Below are 8279 nucleotides of genomic sequence, written 5' to 3' on the forward strand. Positions count from 1 at the left end.
GGATGTTTGATCTGCATTCGAATGGCCATTTCCTGTTGAAGGTGCCTTGAGTAAGTGATAGCGATCTGCAGAACAAAGAGATGTCCTCAAGCTGAGACTCAACACATGGCCAAATGGTATTCCATGAGATAGAGGATAGTATTTCAAATATTGGCCCTCCCATAGGAGTACCTGCCCCTTTCCACATGAGCCAATCAGGGTAGTTCATGGGATGGACTTGTAAGGAAGTGGGACCACAGTCTGGCAAGATGCCACCCATCTGGAGATTCAGTATATAACGCAGAGACCATGCTTTAAGCGGGGCTGCTGGCTGGCCACATTTTACTCCCCCCCCCTTTCCTTGAGTTAAAGCTCTTTGTCTGAATCTCTCTGGGCTGCGCAGCCAGAGACATTCATCCATACTAGCTGGCTCGTTCGAAGCAGTGTGAATGAGCAATTAACCCCAGAAACCTTTCCCTTCCAATTACCATTGCAACAGACAAGACTTCTAGATCAGGCAAGTATGAATCGAACTAGTTACCTTCCCACCTCAAAGTAACTAAGAAACTATTTTTATATTCTTTCTATAACTCTAAGGAAACTTGTATGCTTGTGAATTGAGAGACTGATGTTTTTGTATGCATGATACTGAAATCCTTCAGTAAAAGATTATTTGTTTAAGAAAAACACCTGTGTGGTCTCCATTACTGGACTTCCAAGTTCAAACAAGACCCCCGTAAATGCTGGCCAGAACTCACGTTAAAATTATAGTTAGCCATCTGCTGTAAATCAGAGCATTTGGCGTAACACTGTGGAGCTCTCTCCCCTTTACAAACTCTGCCCTTCCCAAGCACCATGCCCCTAAACTCCAGGAATTTCCCAAGGCAGATTTGGCAATCCTATAATACACGTACCGGACCTTGAACAGCAACATGTGCTGCCTGTGGCTGTGTGGCCCCTTCCAACTCTGATGCTATGATTCTATATGCCCCAATAAGGCCCTGTAGCCTTCCACAGTATAGCTTCCTAAACTCAAGGTATGCATGACTTTGCAATAGCTGATATGCTGAATTACCACCTTTCTTTCTTTTTTAAAAAATAAAATGTTTTATTACAAGACGGGGGGGGGGACTCAGCATATCGCGCATGAGAACACAGGGAGGAGTATTTTTCAAGAGTGGAACATCCACCAGCCAGTTCTTTGAGAAATGTGATTCGACAGCCTCACTTCTTCAGGAAAGGAAATTTCACTGCACAAGGACCAGTTACGGAAGGAGTGGCTGATATGACGATCCACTGGCTAAATCTAAACCAGTCTTTGGTAGGTAGTCTCAGGCTGAATCTGCATTTGTCTTTCCCACTGGTGTCCAAGCCTTTTGACTCCGTCTTCAAAAAAGCTGTCTACATTTGGTGTCGTTTTCACACCTCAAGAATGCTAGCATACTTTTGCACATCCACATATGTTTATCATCCTTTCGGGGCGGCTCCACTGTCATTGCACCTCTGCACTGCTTTAAAAGGATCTTCTCCAAACAACATTCAAACAAGCATAGAGAAAGACGACGTCACAGCAGCATGAAACTAATTTAAAAATGCAAATGCAGATTTGACCACAAAGACAGCACCCTGCTGGTCAGGCTCTGGAGCTTCCATGCCTTTGGCTGCAACCTCCGATGACTTGTCACTTGCCAGCAATAAGAGGGTTCCTCCGCACCACAATGACTGAATCTCCATGCATGAACATCTTGGAGATGTAGCAATCCTTGGTGACGGGCTTTGGTTTCTTCTTGCCTTTCCCGCTCTTTGGCATCTCCATCCACATCTCCTTGACGTTCCCCTACCCCATGCTGCAGTGTCTGTCAAAGGCCTTGACATTCCCCAGAAGCTTCTTGTGGTTGTGACAATTAATCAGCACTTGAGTGTTGTTTTTGACAGACTGTGTGAGGACAGAAAGGGCCCCAGTGTTGAACTCTTCCTCTTCCCGCTTCTGCTACTGCCACCACCTTTCTGTTCCCTTTCTGTTGCTGTTTTCTCTGCAACCGGGTAAAGACTTTTTCGTTTGGTGTTCCTCCAATGATCCCTCCTTCCTGAACAATGTTTTAATTGCTTTTCTTAGGTATTTGTATGTATTCTAGCTCTCTTTTTGTGATGTGTGTGTTCTGGGGTGAGGGGTTAATGGTTTTAAAATGGGATTTTACCATGTATGTTTTTGATTTGTTAGCTGCCGCAGTGGCCCTTGTGAGGGGAGAAAGGCAGGATATACATTTTGTAAAATTAAATTAAAAAAGCAAACTCCTAGAATTCTTTCATTTCTGAACTTCTCCCCCACCGAATGATCCAAAGATCCAGGATGCAAATCCGTGATGCAGAATGAATGGCTAGAGATCCAAAATTGTAGATCTTATGGCCTGCAATGAAGCTAGTCAACAATATGAGAGACAAAAGGAAATACTTCTTTACTCAGCGAGTAGTTAAAAAGTCAGATTCACTGCCAGAGGATGTAGTGATAATGACCTCTTTAAAAAAGGATGAGACAAATTCACGGGGGACTGGTCCATTAGCAGCTACTAGCCATGGTGATCAAAGGGAACCTCCCACATTCAAAGCTGAATGTCGGTCTAGGAGGCTACCTTGGGGAAGTCTGGCTTCCATGTTCTGTTCTTGGCCCTCCAAAGTAACTGTTGGCCACTGTGCAAAACAGGATGCTGGACTGGTCTGATCCAGCAGGGCTCTCGTATTCTTAATTGTACTGTTGAAGAAAGCAAGTTTGAGCCTGTAAACTGTAAAATATAATGGGTGTAAGAGCAGCTGCCAAGATGTAGGAGAAGGATAGTGAGATATTGGCGGAATCTGCATTTGTCTTTCCCACCAGTGTCCCAGCCTTTTGACTCCGTCTTCAAAAAAGCTGTCTACATTGGGTGTGGTTTTCACACCTCAACAGTGCTAGTATACTTTTGCACATCCACATATGTTTATCGTCCTTTCGGGGCAGCTCCACTGTCATTGCACCTCCACACTGCTTTAAAAGAATCTTCTCCAAACAACATTCAAACAAGCTTAGAGAAAGACGGCGTCACAGCAGCATGAAAATGATTTTAAAATGCAAATGCAGATTCGGCCATTGTCTTTCATCCTGCTGTTGGTTCCATCAGAACAGCCCCCTCCACACCATCGTACCAACTGCCTGATGCCAAAGATCCTGGACAGGGGAATGCAGGTAGAAGTAGCATCCCAAGATGGCTCCTGGTTCTCCACTTGGAAACAGCTTGTTTCTTTATTCATGTTTGGTTTCTGGGGTTTGGTTTTAAGTCCAGCATTTGAAAACATTGCATTCCAGCCTGTTCTCTCTCCATTTCCCATCTCTTTCCCCAGGTCCAGGGGTCTTGTTGTAGAAAAAGAGCTACCGGAGCTCATTAGCATAACTCATTAGCATAACTTATTTGCATATGCCACGCCCCCTGACATCACCGGAAGTGACAGAAGGCCACACCCCCTGACATCACCGGAAGTGTGTCAGAAGGCCCGGCTACTTACCCTCCTGCTTCATCCTCATTCCCAAACGGAATGAGGATCGAAGCAGAGGGCGGGGTAAAGAAGGGGGCGGGGCTTCACCACGTGACTGCCCCGCCCCCTAGAGGTTCTCTTCCGGAGCTCCGTACCTGAGAGCTCCCCCCCGACTAGAGCCCTGCCCAGGTCCATTTATTTTATGGTTGTATTTATTAAATTTAAGGGTTGTTTTTTTAAAATGGATGTTGCAATTGATGACTATCACCATGAGCCGCTTTGGGGACTCCAATCCTTAAGCTGGATACGTATCCCACAACGAAAGAAATAACTCAGAGTACAGGACGGGTCAATGTTGACCTTCCTGTGACTTTTCCAGCAAGCTTACACCATGTGGTGATGAAGAAGCAAAGAAATGTGTGAAATTATAAGCAGCCGGGAGGGCTTGCAGCCAGCTTCTCTTCCACAGAGCTGAGGATTCAAAGTGACATCTCCAGTATCCTAACTCCAGTGTTCACATGGCCCAGCCCAGAAAACTCTTCCAGAATCATTCCAAGGAAGTTGCAGAGAAAAACTTATCCAGATGCTGATTTGGCTAAGATAGGAAAAATTTAGAGCCATCTACAGGAGACACCTTATTTTTACGGTTGCCAGCCCTGACCACCAGCGTAGTATGGGGGGTAGGGTTGCCAGATCCAGGTTGGGAAACTCTTGGAGATTTGGGGATAGACCCTGGGGAGGATAGGGACTTCAGTGGGGTACAATGCCATAGAGCCCACCCTCCAAAGCATTCATTTTCTCCAGGGGAATTGATCTCTGTAGTCTGGAGATGAGCTGTAATTCCAGGGGATCCCCAGGTCCCACCTGGAGGCTGGCATCCGTATCTCTTTTATACATGCTTTGGTAAAATGTTGTGGAGTGTGCTTGACATAAGGAAGATTTTGATATGGTGGAGAGAGCATACAAGGGTTATCTATTTAAAGGCTGGTGGAAAGCAATCAAGAGCAGATCATTCTGAGTCACTGCAGTAAAAGGGAGAAGAGGAGGAGGAGGAGGAGGAGGAGATGACACCAACAAGGACAACAGGAAGGCAAAGATTTGTGTGGATGGGGAAATGAAAGTAGGAAGGGAAAGCTGTGGCATACGGGCACAGGAGAAAGACGAGGGGGTTGTCTCGTGGTCCCAGTTTCTGCCTACTGAACCAACTCTACTGCTGGTCATAAAACACAAACACACACAGCAGCCCAGGGACAGTGGTACAGTTAGGTAATTTTAGACACTGAACTTAGTGGTCTTAGCTATTTCCCTTTGTTAATGTCACAATTCCCAGAATGCATCAGGATAAGTGGAGGAATAAAGATGGCAGTAAGCTAGTTGGCGCTCACCCATGTTTAACTACAGCCTGTGGTAGGGGGGCCTCACTACTGAATCTGAGTAACTGAGGTCACACACTTTGGCTCCAAAGTTTGGCCCCTAGAGGCTCCATTGCTCAGTTCACACCATCACCGTTACCTGATGTGACTTCTCTTTATTTGGATTGAATCATGCTGGTTGTAGTCTATTTTTTCCGTCCTCCTGCCTTGTGTATCTGAGACTGTAAACTCCATGGGGTACTGACCTGCCTGTTTTACTTGATAAGGCATGGAGTTAAATGCTGTTAAGTTTTTAAGGAGCCACTGGATTCCTGTTTTGTCACGGTTAAGAAAAATATTCAGAATGGGTACAATTGGACCAGCCTTTGACTGACTTTCCCCCACTCCTCTATGCCTCTACGCCTGAGGTGAGATAATTAAGATTCTGTTACTTCCCACAATTAGAAAAAACACCTTGACATTCATCTGCTATTTTGACATATTTATTGCTTTACAACTGTTATTAACTTGTTATTTAGTTTTTCACTTTGCATAACTTAAACATCACCATGTTACATATTAATTTGCTGTTAAAGTTTAGAACCTCATCTACCATTCCAATGTATTTGAAAAAGTGTGCCTTGCACATGAAAGCTCATACCTTGAATAAACGTTTCTTGGTCTTAAAGGTGCCATTGGACTCTAACCCTCCCTCCTGTTTAGGACATTGCTCTACAACTGACAGTATCAGAAGCATCTATTTCATGCCAGCTTTGGATGGCACTGAAGCTTTCTGGGATATGGAAACCCACTGAAGTGGCAGCTGGTCCTGGACTCTCCCTCCCACATGGGATAGCCAAATAAAACCAGCAAACAACATTTTTCCACTTCTTACCTGGATGGAGCTCCACCCTAGGACAATATTAAGACTGAAAGCAGACGCAAGACAACCTTGGCTGCTCCCAGTGGTCTCTGGGAATGCAGGGCTTAGTGGAAACACTTAGTTTACATAAGGAATCCTTGGGGCAGGGTTTACCTGCCTGTATAATGCCATGTGATTGCTTAAGTCGTCCTTCACCCTTCCCATGCCTGCATCAGCACAGAAAAAGGAAATGCTGTCTGGGCTCTATGGAGACCCAGCCACCAACAATTCTCACGTTGACTGTACTACCCTGTTTCCCCGAAAATAAGACCTACCCAAAAAATAAGCCCTAGCAGGATTTCTATGCATTTGTGGTAAAAGCCCTAGTGTGTCTTCTTGAGAAAAAATAAATATAAGACAGTGTCTTATTTTCGGGGAAACACGGTAGCAGTTTCTTCAGGAACTGCTGCGGCTGTGTGTCCAGCCTAGTTCACACCCCATGAGTGACTCTGAGGGACAACTGCATGGGGAAAAAACACTGCTCAGGTTCAGATACGAGAAAGGAACCCAGAGAGAAAAGTCACTAGAGAAGATCCAAGCAGAAAACTGGAAACAAGCGCTTACAGCTCTAATATATTTAACAAAAGTTCAAATATACAGCGCTTCATCGATGGAATCATTGTAGTTCTTCGTGGACGTTAATGAAACTCTCCGGAATAATGTTCCATTTCATAGTAAACGTAGGCTACTCAGCGATTTTTGTGGTTTTCCCAGGAAAGGATGAATTAAACATGTAGACTACAGTAGTTTGACAATCTATGATGAAGAATATAGTGTCTAAGAGACAGATTAGATTTTTTCTATAAAAGAAAATACACCGTTCAGAAGAAGTGTTTACTACAAAACAGAACATTCTGTTTTGATCTTCTCTAGTGATAGGTTCAAATATGGCCAGCCTGTGGCCCTCTGAACCTAAGCCAATCTGTGCAGTGGCAGCCCCACGATTATAGAACAGCCTCCCCAGAAAGGTGTGCCTGGCCTAGGGTAGCCAACCTTCAGGTGGCACCTGGATATCTCCTGCTATTACACTTGATCTCCAAACAACCTAGATCACTTCCTGTCGTTATCCGAGGCCTATAGTGGTGCGGCCTATAGGCTCTAGGGAGACCTAATAGCTCCAGGGAAACCTGTATTAGAGTAGCTGTCAGGGCCTATATTTCCAAGGTCTCCTTTGGACCCTGTGATTGGGGGGGGGGGAAACAAGCTCTGTAGGGTATAATACCATAGAGTCCACCCTCCAACGCAGCCATTTTCTCCAGGGGAACTGTGGCAGGCAGTGGCTAGAAAGGTTCTCTAATGGCTGCCACCACTCTGGTATGGGTCTCCTTGGAAGGGCCTAGAGCACCCACCCGATCCCTTGATACACTCCTTTTCTAGTAGGTTTCCCCTTATAAGTGACCGAATGAGACCTGAGGATCCAGGCAGAGTAACAAGCTGTTTTTGTTAAAGAGATTTAACAACAACTACAATCCAATAATATATAGGAAAAATGAGCACAGTAAAGGTAGGTAAGCCGGCAAAATAAGGAATCCTAATGTGTCTGACTATACTGGAGGGAATGTGTCTGACTATTTGGAGGGAAAACTTACACCAGCGGAGGAGTTGAGGGTGGTGCCTGGGAAGAAAGAAGTGATAAAAGGCCTTGCCCAAAGTGGAAGGGGGTTCACTCCCAGGGAGCAGAGCTGGTGAGGCTGCTGCAGAAGGAGGGATCCCTTGTCCAAAAGGGGTGAGTCAGCCTGAGACCAAGTACCTAGGAGAAGGCTTTTTGTTGTTCAGTCGCACAGTCGAGTCCGACTCTTCACGACCCCCTGGATCATCTCCCGCCAGGCCCTCCTGTCTTCCGCCGTCCTCTGAAGTTGGCTCAATTTCATGTTCGTTGCATCGATGACACTGTCTAACCATCTCATCCTTTGCCGTCCCCGTCTTCTTTGACCTTCAATCTTTCCCAGCATCAGGGTCTTCTCCAGGGAGTGCTCCCTTCTCATTTGGTGGCCAAAGTATTTGAGCTTCAGTTTCATTATCTGGCCTTCCAGGGAACAGTCAGGGTTGATTTCTTTTAGGATTGACTGATTTGATCTTTTTGCAGTCCAAGGGACTCTCAAGAGTCTTCTCCAGCACCATAGTTCAAAAGAATCTATTCTTCGGCGCTCGGCCTTCCTTATAGTCCAACTCTCGCAGCCATACATGACTACTGGGAATACCATTGCTTTGACCATGCGGACTTTTGTTGGCAGGGTGATGTCTCTACTTTTTATCATGCTGTTTAGGTTCGCCATCGCTTTCCTCCCAAGGAGCAGGCGTCTTTTAATTTCATGGCTGCAGTCACAGTCTGCGGTGATCTGGGATCCCAGGAACGTGAAGTCTGTCACTACTTCCACGACTTCCCCTTCTATTTGCCAAGGAGTGATGGGGCCGGATGCCATGATCTTAGTTTTTTTGATGTTGAGCTTCAAGCCCACTTTTGCGCTCTCCTCTTTTACCCTGAGCAAGAGACTCTTAAGGTCCTCTTCACTTTCTGCCAT

General features: G+C 45.6%; 1 pseudogene; it reads right to left on the minus strand.

The window, feature by feature from the left end:
- Positions 1-1660: 1660 nt before the first annotated feature.
- On the minus strand, positions 1661-3261 carry LOC107105774 (annotated as a pseudogene).
- Between the last annotated feature and the right edge of the window lie 5018 nt (positions 3262-8279).

Source organism: Gekko japonicus, unplaced genomic scaffold (assembly GCF_001447785.1).
Source record: "Gekko japonicus isolate JY-2015 unplaced genomic scaffold, Gekko_japonicus_V1.1 scaffold144, whole genome shotgun sequence".
NCBI lineage: Eukaryota > Metazoa > Chordata > Lepidosauria > Squamata > Gekkonidae > Gekko > Gekko japonicus.